At 43.1% G+C, this 16243-nt stretch overlaps 1 protein-coding gene across 11 annotated transcripts in view; it reads left to right on the top strand.

Moving 5' to 3' along the window:
• Window positions 1–16243, top strand: part of fbrsl1 (fibrosin-like 1) — a 286998-nt gene that overhangs the window by 95365 nt on the left and 175390 nt on the right. The gene's annotated exons all lie outside the window — the stretch shown is intronic.

Raw genomic sequence — 16243 nt, 5'->3', positions numbered from 1 at the left:
TATGAACAATTTGATTGTTTTCACTCCCATTTATTCTTACAAATACAGACGCATTCCTCAGGTTATTGTGTTATGGGGGATGGGGTATTCATTGATCCACTGTTGACGCTGGGTCGTTTATTTGCTCACTCACTGCTCTTGACAAACTGTTTATTTTGGTTAGTTTGAGATTGTATCAGCAATGTTCAAGGAATGGTTACCATGTTTTCCAAAACAGCTTACAATGATCACTGCAGCTGTAAACGTTTAACTCTGAAGCTTCACTTTATTTTGTAATAATTCTGAAGTGACTATGCAAGAGCAAGTGCTTGGAGTAAGAGCTAGGACGAGGTCAATAGATCTATTCTTATTTACCCTCACCCCCTGTGATGAATTCACTCTAAGTGTCCCTAATAGATGGATGGATAGATAGATCCCATGCATATCAAACACGTCCACTTCCAGATGGGCTTCGATGAGGAGCCCTTTGTGGATTTTATCTGCTGTAGAAAATGTTGTTGGCAACAGCATCAACCGACTCTATCACAGTCGTATATTTGTTCAGTATTCACTTCCTTACTGGCAAGTTATCTTAACAATACCATGAACACATAGTACTGTTAATGTACTCTTACATACATCAATGAAGGCTTACTGTAGATCCTTTCATGCAACAAAACAGATGTTAGCAGACGGATGTGCACACATAAAGTCTTTTGTCTGCTGTGGGAAAATGGCTGAACAGAGCAGCCATCTGGGCTTTAAAGCAGGTGTTTATATAAGACTGTGATTTTCTCCCCAGTCTGATATGAAATACATGTGAGGCTTATTTACAAGCTTTGAAAACTGTTTCAGGGAATCATCATGAAATGTTAGGAATAATTACTTATACATTATGAAAGATTATACTTATAGAATATACTGATGTGTACTGTCAGGATGCTCCCTGCACAAGTGCACTTGGAGCATTTTCTACTTTTCCTTCAGGCTGCCCCTCCCTCTAAGTGTCCAGCCCAGTTTTCTCTGTCCATATTTCTCTCAGCTTTGCTGTCTCGCCCGTCAGAGCAGTTTTCCCTAGTGTATGTCACCCACTATGATCTGCAGGAGAGGTGATGTGTTGCTCCCCTCATGACACCCTGGGATGCCAGAAGCTTGCCAGAGGACAGGAGCTGCAGTGTCAGAGCAGAGTCCTTCACAGGGGTGCAGTGTGTGTGTAGGTGTGTGTACACATACAATTTGAAAACTAACCAGAATGTTAACAGTGTATTTACAAGCTGACATCAGGACCTAGTCTTGAATTGCGTGTGTGTGTGTATATATATATATATATATGTTTGTGTGACACTGTGTATCTGCAGACCAAGGTCTAAGGACTATTTTCTGGTGAGGAACCAATTTTGCAGCAGTCACATATGTTGTTTGAAGATGCTATTCAAGGCTAGTACTGAAATTGTTTGAATTGCGGCCAACTACTTGAACCACTTATTTGCATGTGCCAGGAATGAAATGGTTTCATTTGATTTTTATTTTTGGCAAGAGTCAGGATCAAGAAACTCACCACTGAAATTCATGTAAATGCAATTCTTTGAAATGGGTTAGTTGTCCTTGAAAGGTTCATTCATTATCAGCTAACCCTGTCTGCTGTTCATGGCACCAGCCAAAACAGTAAGTCAGCTGTTTTACTCAGCCAGTTGAAAATCAACAGAACACGCACACACACAGTTAGTGGAAAATATGATCAAAACAAGAAAATCAGAAAAATATCACACTGTTGGCATTAACATTGTAGGTCATTGCCTTATTATGATTTTGTGAAGGGTGAATAAACACAAAACAACACACCAGTCTAACCTACACTGTTGTTTTTAACTGTCATTCTCTGCTGTGAGATATCAGAAAAGAAAGGCTGACAGGATCCCCAGCAACATGGCTTTGACCTTCAGTGTGCTTCAAATGGGGGTCATGAATAACACATAATGCTGACTTTCTCAAGCAACACACTGATAGCCACATATACACATCACCTTCCCTGTCCATTAGTGCAGTGCTGCACACACACCCCACTAACAATGTCATATAGGAAAACACGTCTGGACAGTCTACTCTATTACCACCACCCCTCCTCCACCATCAGGTGAATCCCTCACTATCAGACCAGCCTGTGGACATAAAGCCAGTGTCCTGCATGCCTCTGTCATACTGTAGCTGCTTTGGGATTACTTCCCCGGCTTCATATCTAGGTGTGTTTATAAGCAGTAAGCCAGCCGGAGACAGATCAGATTAGCCGAGGCATTAACAGTGCACTGGAGCATAGTTCAGGGGCAGCCTGAGAGCTGCGATAGACACAAGAGCAACGCTGCCTATCAGCAATGGGGCGGTGGTAACAGCCGGGCGATCAGGATGACTGATAACAGTGGACTGGTCGTTATCTAGGGAGCAGCGACCTTGAGTGGTAGCAGCTTTGCTCAGGAGACACCCAGAAAACAATACATATGGGTGACAAAAAGGAAAAACCTGAATAAATGACTGGAAAAACATAACAAATATGCACTGTGTCCTGTATAAAAATGCTGAGCAGGCCCAGTTGAATCTGATGTTGTATCAAGAGGAAAAGATCTAAGTGACTTTGAAAGAGGGTTCATTGTTGCAGCAGGAGCTTCAGCTGGTCAGTGTTTCAGTAGGAATGGTGACATCTGCATTTAGATCCATGGGAAAGACATCAGTAAAAAGGGTTATGTGGTGTAGTGTGATATGCAAGGAACAACAGAGGAGTGACTCTTCCTCAGGGCACTGAGGATGTCAATGCAGGACGTGATCAGATTGTGTCAGCAAGAACAGTCGGTTGACAATTACAAATGGTATAGCCAGATGAGTCATCCGTCACCATATTCTCAACAAGTATGCGAGTGCATGTGTGGAGTACACTGAGAGAACAGTAAAGGCCTGAATGCTTGAGCGCTACAGTGAGGAGATCTGGTGGCTCTGTAATGTTGTGGGGGACATTTTGCTGGTTTGGCTCAACTTGTCCCCTAAGAGTGAGGCCTCACTGCACATTAATACAGTTCACTTTCATCTTATGATGAAAGATTTCTATCCTGATGGGAGTGGTCTCCAGGATGATAATGTTCCCATCCACAGGCCACGATGGGTCACTGAATGGTCTGATGAGGATAAAAATGATGTGAATTATATGCTGTGGCCTTCACAATCACCACATCTCAACTCGATTTAACAGATATATGGGAGATTTTGGCACGGGCCTCCACCACCATCGTCAAAGCACAAAATGAGGGAATATCTTTTAGAAGACTGGTGCTCATCCCTCCAGTAGAGTTCAGCGACTCATAGAATCAATACCAAGGAGTACTGAAGCTGTTCTGGGTGCACATGGTGGCCCCACAAATTACAGAGACATTTTATGTTGGTTTTTCCTTGAATTTGTCATCCGTCTTTACCCTCCCTGGCTAACCCTGGTTCTAGCCCAGTTAAACTGGAGATAAAGGTTGATCCCCTCCACCTGGGCAGGTCTCTGAGCTGCAATTTAGTACTGTTGACTTATTTCAAGTAAAAACAGACAGAAAACCTTTAAAAGAGAAGTCATACTGGATATTTTAGACCAACTTCAGCATCAATATAATGAAGATATTATAATGAAGATTTTTCTTTTACCTTCACTGAAATTTGCTTTACACCTGGCTTTTTCCTCCACCTCATAAAGAAATGTTTGTTCCATTTATTCTCCTGAGGCTTACACATTTTGCTCGATTTGCTATTATCAGCTTATAATGTTGTGGTTGATCAAGGAACTGAAACACTATCTACTGTTGCCCTTGTAATGAGATCAGCCTTAAAATGTGAAATCCTTGATGTAATTATGGGGTTGGAAAGCTTGTAAGTGGTAACGTGATAGAAAAGGCCTTTACTCCTGTTACTCAGGTTAACACTGCAATTTAACAAAGAGCATTATTAGATGAGTGTATAATGAGGTACGCTGCAGAGGTGTCTGCAGGCACATCATATGCAAGAGTGTGTGCATTCATGTGTGCAGAGTAGAGAGACAGAGATGAGTGGAGAAGCGTGACTTGTAATAGACCTTGACAGATCATTTAGTTAGCTGCTTGTAGCATGAACATGCACATGATGCAAAATCAAATGTCAGATAATTGTCTTTACCACATTGAGGACAAGTTAACAGAGGAACACATTCACACGTCTGTGTAAGAGAGAGATAAATGACAATATTTAATTTCATTCCAAAAATTAGGCAACAGATTGTTTAGAAAATAATATAATGTATGATAACACATTGACACACTTTGATGAATTGATTACCGGTCAGAAATTCCTTGTAAATCTTAGTTCCTCTGGGTAAGAATCCCAGATTTCAGAAGGAATATGATCATATATCTTTATTTATTTCAAAATGATCTTTCTTGAATTGAAACTCTGTGTTTCCAGTGTTTTACAACAGAGGTTATATTGTGCAGCATATTATAGTAAACACTATAAAAAAGCAAAGTGGACTACACAAGCATCAAGCTATGTTATATATTGATGTAGACTGCTGAAATTGTTAATTGCTCTGTACCTCATAATTTCAACATTTAATCTTTCATTATAGATTATGCTTTTTCCAGTATACAATTACATATCTCTTAAACCACTTCAGTGCCTTCCTGCAAGGAAGCACAACAGCAGTGGGTAATTAAAGTAAGAGTATTACTTTCCCTACAAGCCTACACAGCTGTGCTGGGCATTTGAACCAGTAACCTTATCCAGACCATATTCACAACATGGTTATTTTTCTAATGTGGTTGAAGCATGTCAGTGTGAATTATGAGTCAAGTGAAAGGGCACTTCTTAAATGAAAGACATCTTGTTTTGGATTTAATCTTTTTAAATTTAAAACTACAAATTAGGAATGTTTAAAATTAGTAATTTATGACTTCATTAACTTCAATAGCAGACTGAGGAGTTACAAGAACATTTGATGAATCTCCAGTACAGCATATACCATAGCAGCATGGGAATGACATGAGTAAATAAGAAACTCACATTTCCTAGTACAGAATAGTGAAGCCAGCTAATTAGAAGAGAGATCAGACAGAGGCTGTTTAATGAAGAGGTGATATGTCGCTATAATGAATGTTATAGTAATAACACTGCTCTAATAATTGATGTTTGGCTTACAAACAAGGACATTTTAGATGAAAGGTGCTGTAAATCCAGTCAGTTGCTCAAATGGTTGAATATTTGAAAGTGTAAATAGCTGTGCTGGCAATCTAGTTGTGGACTCGGTTAAAAACTTGAGACTTGATGGGTGGTCTTTGAGCCACTTGAGTGATACAGTAGAGTAAATCCAACATAAAGAGTTCCCATAGATAACAGGATAATAAGAATTGGTAAATAGATTTCTGATGAAGAAGTTATAGATATGAAGAAGTGTGTGGGAGCGCCTACCTTTCTCTGTGTGTGTGTTCAAGTTTCCTAAATGCCATCTATTTTTGCTCAGCAGACGGCCTGACCACAGTGGATTTAGTGTGAGTAGCCAAAATCGTCCCCATGGGTTTCCACTGGGACTGGTGGTGTTGATTTTGCCCAGGATGCCAAGGGAAGGCTGGGAAAAGATGAGGGAACAGTCCCATCGGTGTTGAAATGGAGGTGGGGGAGGGCTTACATGGATTTTGTGACCACTGCTCTAGTCCCTGGGGATAGCTTGGAGTTGAACTGGGTCCCAGTCACAAATGGCCCCAGATGGATGGATTTTGAGAGTCGCTAAACTCAAAGATGGCAGATTGTGGAAAGGGCTAGCTTGTAAATGTGATTGATAAATGTAATCCTTAGGTGTAATCTCAACAAACCACATTCCAATTAAAACCACCGTAAAATGACTTTGTCAGTAAGTTAAAGTGCAACCTCCCGAAATATTTAGGCCTCTCAGGATCCCCCCCCCTCCCCTCCCTCCAGATTCACCACAGCTACAGCCAAAGTCTCCCAGCCCCTTAGACAAGCAGAGGGAGAGATCAGGAGGAAGACAGAGAGAGACAGAAATAGAACTGGAAATAAAGGGAAGAGAATGACATAGACCGGCCAGACCCAGACAACCTCTGTGCCCACTGTGCTTAGCCAGGTGAATATTGCATGGGACAGTGCACAGTGATTAATGTCAGGCCATGTAAGGTGCTTGGTCGGGTTGCTGTAATGTAGGTCTACACACACACGCACACATACACGCACATGCACGCGCGCACACACATACACACACACGCACACATCCCATCACTTTTAACAAGCCATTGTCATTGAGATACAGCAGGGCTACTTCAGAGCAACCACTCTGGGGACAATTAGGCCTGGGAACATTAAATTAGCAGGGATCTAAAGTCATGCTCTGTTGGAGCTGAGGCTATTGCATGCTGGGATTCGACTAGGTAACACAGGCAAAGAGAAACTCCTCCTGGATATACTGTGTGCTATCTGATATTGCTGTACAGGGTAAGAGCATTATTTTAGAGCGATGTTAAAGTTTTTTCAGTGAAGTCATTAGGTTTTGGACTCAGGAGGCAGGTGTTAGCCAGAAGAAATTTGTCAGGACATTATTTCTCTGCGCTATGCTAGCTGGCTAGCTGTGATTACTTTCTTTTTTTATGTAATTTATTAAAGTGGGACCTCCCAGGCTACATCATCTTCTAGTTATGCATCTACTGGAGAATCTGTAGCTATAGCAACAGATATATTGCCCCTGGTAGATGTTTAACTAGAGCAGACAGCAGGGAGAGCCACTTTATTACACCTTGTGCTTTATGATTTACAGTATCATTGTGGTTTATATTACAGTGATGTTTAGGGAGCAGTTCAGAAATCTGTGCTTCTGGAAATCTTGGCTGTCTGGGGTCATATTCCTCCTGCAAAAGCTTTCTACAAAGTATCATAGTTTGAGCTGCAAGTCAGGTGAGGTCTGATTTATTGTGAAATGCTTGTATCAAACAGGCTTATTACAAAGGTCTTGTACAGATGTTGTAAACAAGAAAGAAGATTGCAGTCTGTAACATATGAGAGCAGCTCTGTGTGTGTGAAGTGCAGTTTGTGCACCTGCCTCAAAATTACTTTTAACAAGTCTTCTTACTGGGGGTGTCACAGGAAGCACACTGCCACTTTGAACCTGAACAGCCCTTAACAGACACTGAACACCACAGTTCAAGGAAACAGAGAACAAAGTGCTAGAAATGAGGTCGCTCAGCCCAGATTCTCAGATGGCGCTGCTTTTCATGTCGCTTCAAACCGATATGAAGAAGTCAGCTGATATTGGCCTTTTAGTGAATCTAGATAAAAGTGTCATCCACCTGTGATGATGAATGTTTCTTCTTGTCAAAAGGAAATTGATATGACTTTGTATTGAAAATCGAATGCGATAGCATTTTAATTTTCTCATTTTAAAGTTGAATATGCTAGATCTGAGCTTGTTTGCTTGTAGCTCTTGATCTCTGGTGCTGTGGTGTTTTATAAAATATTGCTTGCCATTTACGCAGAGTGGTACTTCACATGGCATCATTTGTCAGTGGTATATTTTTTTGATAAACTTTCTGTGTATGATGCTTTTTTTCTTGTTGAATCTGTGTACCAGAGTAATCTGTCCTGGAAACACCAAAAGGGCAGCAAGTGTCTGCAGATGTAAAAGCTTTCATGAAGTATGTTGAGTCTCTGGTATAATGGGATATTTACTAAAATGGAAATAACAGTCTGTCCCAGTGTTTCATCCAAGCATTAAATAGATGTAGTGGGTCACAAATTTTATCTGTGTGAGTTTAATGCGTCATTAGTGTCTCTGCTGTTTCACAGATTATCAAAACCTGCCTGGAAAAAATTAAAATGTGGGGAATCCATATATATTAAATGATGGTATCGGCCTTCAAAATCACACACTGGTTAAACCCTAGAAGATGGACTGTAACTCAGCTCTGTCAGGGGTAAGGTTTCCTGGTTACCGCTGGCAGCTGTCTGGTGCGCAGTGCTTTGTTACATTGGGCGCTTTAAGGACGTAGGGATCTTGTGTTTGTTAAGGAGAATGGAAGTGGGTGGCAGTCCGGAGCCTTCACTGAAAAGAGAAGCCTCCTGTAGTTGTGAGAGGTCTTTTGTTTGGAGGCCTGTGTGTTTTGACAGGCCTGAGAGGGGGTAAGACAATAGAGAGGCCAGACGTATCCTGATGCGATCCTGCATGCTTCACTCGTATTGTTATCCACTGTCTTTACAAATGCTTCATTCTCTCCTTGTCACAGTTGTATCAATTTGTTTTAGTTAATTAGCGCTTCAATTAGCACCTATTTAATTGGATTCCATTTAATCATTACTTGGCTTGCAGAATGTGTTTTCGCATGTGTGTTCCAGTGTGTAGTGCATCTCATTTACATGCTCCTGTTGTAGCTCTCTGTGTTCTTGTTCTGGGTTTGTGTGTTCTCACATGTGTACATGATGCAAACACATATGTACGTCTTTGTATCTAGGCATGTGGGCTTATGTGTATGTTATATGTGTATGTCTCCTTGTGTGGCTGTGATGAAGTGCTTGTCCACTTGGCGGCGTCAGAACATTTAAGTGTCATCTTTACCACTTTAGCCCATTAGGGTCACTACATTAATGGGATCTGCCGGGGCCCTTGCCCCTGTTTTCATAGCCCTGAGCGTGCAAAGCTGGACATTAACTCAAACGGATTAAATAGGATTAGTGATGTCAGATGAGACAGATGTGATCTTTGCAGCCACAGCTTTCCTTTTCTTTCTCACTGTGCTCAGTTGTGCCACGATACAACACTGACCCCTGCTGCATTAGAGAGTCATTGCACCCACCCACATTACTAGGTGGTGATGCTAGATGCTGTGTTAACCCTTTGCCAGACTGCATCACATCGTCCATTGGGGGTCACTGTTCCCATTTGAAAAAGATAGTGGGAGGCCTCTCTTCTCCTTTTCTGCCATTTTGACTGTCTAATGTAAAGCATGATGGGTTTGCAATATTGAGCCCGGGTGGTGGATCTTTTACAGGTTCCATCAACATGTTTCCTGCAGCGTCGTGTAATGGATGCTTAATGTGGCTTCAAAATATTGCCATGAAAACAGCATCGCCAGAGATAATGAAATGCTGCTGGAACACAGAGGCTCATGGGTGGGTTGTATATGCCAGCACCATTGCTCATATTAGCTCATTAAAACAGAAAGCAGCACTGCTATACAAGGTCAAATGTATCCATATCAGTCAAAAATCTCCTTGCATCAAGCACGTCCTACAATTATCATAACACCAATGTATGGAGAGGCTCTTAAACAGGCTGTATTTAAAATGTTCAGACTCAAAACGAGGCTCTGTGCGTTTTAAGGGGTTGTGATTTAGGGGTTATTGTTCAGACTTATATGCCTTCGAGCGGGCAGCATGTGTTTGGTTCCTTTCTTCCTCTTTTAAAGGCCATTCACACAGTAGCAATTGAACCAAGGGCTATAATTGTGTTTTCATGTACTATAGATCCTGTCATTAGGCCCCTGGGTCTGCAGGCAGTTATATGATGACAGCTGACAAGGGGGCGCGGCTCCTTTGAGGAAGAGGGGGGGGGACCACACGCACAAAAGCCACAATTACTTCCTGGATGGTCCCCAGAGCTCAGTGGTTGGAGTGTGTATGTAAAATGATGTGAGAGAGGCCATTTGCAAAACAAAAAGAGCTGAGGTGGTGGTGGGGGGGTTAAGGATGATTGCTTTTGCACAATAGAGCATGTACACCCTGAGGCGGGGGGGTGTCAGACTGGGAGATGACACGCCCCCTAGCAGTCCCTGAGGAGCTGGATCCAGATGGGGTGTGGTTCTTGTGGTTGGGGAAAGATGGTCAGGGTTCGTCCCCTGAGCCCTGAGGGGAGGAGCTGGCGCAAAAGGTTGAACTATCAGGATAATATGGGTGTGAAGCACCCAGTATGTTCAGTCCGAAGTCTCAGGTTCACTTAGTAGAGGGACACAATAATTATTGTACAACTTATTACTAGCAGTTTCAATATTTAGCGTTTCAAAGGTAATGATAATTTCCAGTTTGTGTAGAAATATTGTTATTATCTAATGTGTGTGGGAGCAGGTGTTATTCATTTTGAAATTAAACTTACATTTGGTAGACCTCCTTTCACAACCAAATGAGTCAGAATAAGACACAAAAGAGTCTTTCCTCAAACAGTGGGTAACATCAGGGTGTAATTGCAAGATGCGGCACGTGATTGAAGGTAAAGGCCAGACTTGAGCTGTTGACACTGAGCCTTAGACGTAACAACATCACTAATTGGTGGTGCATCATTGCAGTACTGATAGGATAATATCTATGTGGTGCAGTGAGCTTTGAGCATGTTCTGCAGGGTCACAAAGCTGAATTAGCCTGGTTGCTCTCAGTTTAATTAATGAGCCGGTAGTAGTAGTATAATTGCTCTTCAAAGTGGGGTCCCCTCTGAAGCCGATTTAGAGCAGCACTGTACACACCAGTCTTGTTTCGAATGCTCAGGTCAGCTCCCACAGGTCTCATCTTCAACAGCATCCCCCAAACCGCCAACCCCAACCTCCGCCACTGCCGCAGCCACAGAGGGATACATTCAACTGGTACTGGCGTGCATTAAATATTCAGCAGCAATTTTCCCGACGTTTGAAATAATACCTTGAAATGTTAATGCGCTCCCACTGCTTGTTTTAAGTGGAAGGCATCCCAAGATGCTGTGTTTGGACTGCGCCAGTGCAGGGGGCTCTGTACTTAAACTGCTGTTGGTATGAAAGTAATACGCCACACTGGAGAATTACCACAGCCAGGCACTTGGGTCAAGAGGAGAATGCTATTCTTAGTAGCAGTCCTCCCACCTCCCAGCTCTCATCAACACACATGCTCAAAAATCCTTAATATGACTCACTTACACATGAAGCACACACACACAGACCTACATGCTTTCACAAATGCAGATACACACATACATGTAGATATGGGTGCACACACAGCTATACATTGTAAATATCTATCTCACATACACAAATAAACACAAATGCTGCATACACACACTGCATGTCACCCCTGACATTGATTTTCATTACACTCACAATGGCTGGCATGTTGACAGTTTCACCAGCGTCCTTGCTTCTAAATGTGTCTATTATCGGAGGATTACACTAACCCAGGATTTATTCTGTGACAGGCCATGATCTGATATCCACTGCCATTAGCCTGACCTCACCCACTAGGTGCCTCTCCAACCTGATCCTGCCAGAGACATAGTGATGTTATCAGGCCTGGTGATGCCTCCATCACCTGATACACCCCGTGGATTAGTGAGGGACTTGCCACCGGCTGTTCTATGGTGAGAAAGCATTGCGGTGTGCCTGCAGAAGCATGGCAAACATGGCTCAGTGAAAATATTAATGCTGAGCTAAAAAGTCCAGGTAGTGAGGTTTGCATATCAGGGAAATCAAAATTGTTGTTTTTTATTTGTCAGGTAGATGCACACACCCACACACCCACACATACACACACACACATACACGCACACACAGAGTTCAGATTTTTATCTCCGCTCTCAGTCAGATGCAGCAAGCCTTGGAGAAGAACTCACACTTGGCTGCACAGTTCCCCCATGTGCCTGTGCCCTTCAGACCTGACAGAAAGGCATTAAATATTAGTGGTGTTTTACAGTGGGTTTGTAACATGGTTATTCCAGTCAGTGGGCTTGCCTTCCCAGTGTCTCTGCCCACTGTGGGGCTTTGGTTTGACAGCACTGGGACAAAATGCTAGCTTGAGGGAGGCTAACCTGCCTGTAAGCCTCGGGCAGCTGATACATGCAAACTTACACACACAATGTGAAAAAATGTTAGCATGAGTGGTCACATGGAATTCATAGATTGCTATACTGCAGAAATGTGCTTATGCGTGTGCACATGCCTGTATGCATACATACAACACATGAGAAAAGAGCATAAAGCTGCTGTATATGTTATTCCACATGCTGCAAACATGCAAAAGCACATGTCACAGATGTACCACAAAGGATGTACATGAGGTGAGCACAACAAGAACATCTTCACAGTCAGATGCAGTCCACCTTTTCAACAATTGTTTTTTTTTTTCATATGCTAATTATGACAAGAATTTTACACAATATATAATAGGATAAAATGATGAAGTGATTATGTTTCATATCCAAAAGGTCAAAGGTCAATTTCCTTGTGATATCATAATGTTCTGCAACTGCACAAAATACCTTTTATTAAATTCAGTCTTCACTCCATATATTATGCGAGTCTGGATGAAAACTGCAACTTGACAGTTGGCAGTGGCATACCACATCAAGGCAGTAATTCTAGTTTTCACTGAAAAACTTGTACACTAATTTGTTACTGTTGTCTGTACTTGTTTATGTGAAGCCTCTCCTTGTATCCACTATGGACTTAGAACATTTCATAGAATTGAAAGGACTGGTTATATCAGTCGGGTGGTGGTGACCAATTGCCATCATTTTACTTCAGTTGTTCTGTGGGCATTTAATTGCCAGCAAGGAGACAAGGCAAGTGGCCAGACCAGGCCGGGTCTTGGCATGTTTGTCCAGAGACCATTGAAAACCAAGTGCTGCCACCTTTAGTCTGTATTACATGTTTTTCAATTAACACTAACAATGGAGTAAGAGGAGGCGCCACAGGCAGGGGCAGCTGGGATATTAGTTAGCTATGCAGCAAGGATCGCTTGCATGTCTTGCCACATGACAACCTCGCTGACATGTCTGGCCTTTGGGTGGCGCAGAGGGGTTTGTCGCAGCAAATGACAGTGACCTCCCCTGTGCCCCGCTCCCCCGTCACCTCCTGGTGGAATTGATTAGGCGTAATTGGAGGGAGTCAGAAGCGGAGGCAAGTGGTGCTAAATAAATTTGGGTAGTGTTAATTGTAGATTCCACTGTGTCTGTGTGTGGCAGTGTGAGGGGTAGAGAAACACTTAGCCACCGGCTGACAATGGAGGATTAATTGGACTCCTCCAATGAACATAATTAGACTGATTGTTGGGAGAGATAAAGCAAAGGTTTTATGAGTGCAGCAGCACTGTCAGTGCTAAGAATATCATCCCTCTTTCTTCTACTCCTTTCCAATTTCCCCTCTGTGGCGTAGTCCCCTTGTACAAAGTTAATGCTCCTTATTCCTCTTTTAGCTGTAAGGGAGTTGAAATCCCTGCACACGGGGTAGGAGTGGATCACAGGTTCATGGTTACTGAGCCTCACAGTGATAACATCTCTTCAGGGGAACAGTCCAATCTTCTGTTCCAGCAACAGTGCAGTCCCTGTATCCATGGTCTTTGATTACATCACTTATTGAGGTTTTATTGGTCATAAATACAAAGAGCAGGAGAGTCCTCTGCCTGACGGGGGAGCTACCATACATGTAGGAGAGGAGAGGAATTCTTGTCAGCCGTCCAGACCATACGAATCCAATTGTAGCTGGGGTTCATTCTTGCTGCAAGTGGAAATGATTTGGGAGCCCCAGAGCATTACTCAGGCTTGGCCAGGACATTCAGCAGCAACAACAGCAGTGACTTGTGGGACTCCAGGATCAATCAGGGCCCCATCACCACCCTAGAAATTCACTGAGCTTGAGCTGTGCTGCACAGCGCTCTGAAACAGCCCTCTTGGATGGAGCCCAGGGCTCAAATAGAGAGGAGGCCTCCATAGACTGCTTCAAAGAGGAGGGCGGGAGAGAGAAGAACAATACACTTGACAAGATTCATCAGTAGAGGTTAACCACAAACAGCTCCATGCTAGTTGCTACTATAAATATAACATGAGAAGATAAGATGAAGAGCAGCAAATGGAGGAATCAAAGAACATGTCAGAGGCTTTCAGAGTCTATGCCTCTCACTCTGCAGGATCACAGTTTGACAAGAAAGGAGTTGAGTTTTCTGGAAAAAGAACAGGTGATGAAAGATGGTCTTGAAAGTGAAAGGCAGTCTCAAATTCTTTGGAGGGTTTGATTAATTGGCCAGTATTCAAAACATATGTTCACTGTTTGAACTGAAGTATTAAAAACTCCAGTCAAAAATGTGAGGGATGATTATTTCCATATCATGTTTCTCTGAAGGATGAAGTTGCCTCAGGTCTTTACACATATTGATTTCAGCCACAGTCATATGTAATGTATTGAATTACATGCATGTTATATATTTCACTCTTGCCTTTTCTGCTGAACTGTCTTGTCTAGATCAACATTCACTAATCCATCTTTTTATATGGTTAATACATAATAGCATTCCTTGAGCTTTATGTTAAATCTGATAAATAGAAATATTTTTGCAGCAATATCCATCGTTTGTGCTCTATGTGATTAAATCATTCTGCCATCCTTCCTTTTCTGCCTAAGAGGTATGGCAGCACAGTGAAAACTGACCTTACTTGTTAAAACCATCCTCTGAAATCTTCAAAGAACTGGAAACATCTGCACAAATGTTGTTTCCATGGACACCTGTCATGTTTCTGCCTAGCTCTGAATGGGAAAACAATGTCGGGTTTCTGACCTGAACCAAAGACTAAAAAAGTCAGCAAGCTCTCCTGACTGACAAGCAGGCAGCCTGGGGGGTTGGCTGAGCAGAGCAGGGCTGCTGAGGGCCGAGGGTTGAAGACCTTGACTCCTGCACCCGTGGAGTGATGGAGAGACTTGGCCTTCCAGCTAAAAAGAGACAGAGGCCTCTGCTCAAAGCCGAAGTACCTCAGGGAGACGTTTTGATGCATGATGGGTGGAATAAAATAAAATAAGACGGGATCAACCCTAGCAGCAGCACTTATTGGTGAAGGGGAGGTGGTTGCTGTAGCCCTCTGGCAACACTCAACCTAAGGCTAGCTTTGCCTTCTATCTTCTATGTTTTACTATACGGCACTCCCACTGGTGCCCTGAGAGAAAACGGCCTGTTTTAAGATGTTCTGAAGCACATCGACATATCCGTTTTAACTCAGCTGGGCATAAAATGGGGAAGTGGCTCCCCTTTGAGGAGAACTCACTGACCTTGGCAGGAAGTCTGAAAGAATACAGCTGGATTCTTGGCTTTTGTGTTTTCCTTTTGTGGCTTATTTTTAACATTCATGTTTGGTTTTTGGTCATTGGCTTTCACTTTACATCTCATAAAATTATTATAACTGTATGTTCAAATCCAGCTGTAGAAATAGGGTTAGTTGATCAACATGATTATGCCATTTCCTCTTACTCTTTTCTATTCCAGCTTTTCTGTTCTCTGCTTTATTTGAATCCATTGTGCTGCTGGTAGCTGCTTGCGAACTCTGGGCTCTATAATGAATGGGGTTTGAGGTGCACAATGACAAACTGTTTTCTTCACAGATACTTTATGAACTAGCTGGCTAATAGAGGGAACTACAGTGGTGTATCAGGTCCTACTGGGCCCTGTATCTTCCATGATAGATGCTTGCTCCCTCTGTGACTCTTTGTACCAGAGCAGACTACAAAGAGGGTAAAAAGTGAGAGGAGGCAATCCAGCGCTTTCACTAGAGAAGGCATCTCATCGTTTTGTCTCACAAGTTGTTTTACCTTGGCCGCCGGGTGGCTCCCACCTGGCCCCGGTGGGGTTGTGACTACTGAGGGTTGGCCGAGAAGTCATGGCCACAGATTAACTCTGCTATTTATGGCCCAAGCCCGTCTAACTGCAGCCCCAGAGATGGGAAATATTGCTCACTTAGCAGGATTACTGGGTGCCGTAATGCCCCAAAGGCCTGCTTTATGGCAGGCCATAAATGTTCCCAGGGAGAGGCAGCGAGAGTCGGATTGATTAGCGCTCCGGAGGAAAGTCGATCCGTTACCCACGCCCCACTGGGGAACGCTGTGATGGATGCTCACGGGAGGTGTAGAGAGGCACTGAAAGGGAGGGGAGGGCACTTTACTCTGCACCACACCAGTCCTAGACATCCCCACAGTGACACAAGATGGAAGGCCCCCATTGCTTGTGGGGCAGCAGGAGGTTGTCAGGCAGTCACAGAGCTATAGCCCGGCTATGCAGTGGCCCTTCGCCAGCCCACTGGCAGACAAATGGAGAGGCGACCTTGCCACATGCTGCCATTTACCAAAGTTCCCCTTGACACCTTGCATCGCCCAGACATCAGTCATTTCAAAAGATAGACCCCACCTACACCCCACACCCCCTCTGGGGCAGTCATTTGACACAGTAGAAGGTCTGATATCCAAGCTACAACAGAACCTTTTTACCTTTATTGGACATATTTGCA

The sequence above is a fragment of the Trachinotus anak genome, unplaced genomic scaffold (genome assembly GCF_046630095.1).
Source record: "Trachinotus anak isolate AG129_WGS33_773 ecotype Australia unplaced genomic scaffold, CSIRO_AGI_Tana_v1 ptg000008l, whole genome shotgun sequence".
NCBI lineage: Eukaryota > Metazoa > Chordata > Actinopteri > Carangiformes > Carangidae > Trachinotus > Trachinotus anak.
Note: the sequence above shows the minus strand (reverse complement) of the source record. Positions and strands in the feature narration are given on the sequence as shown.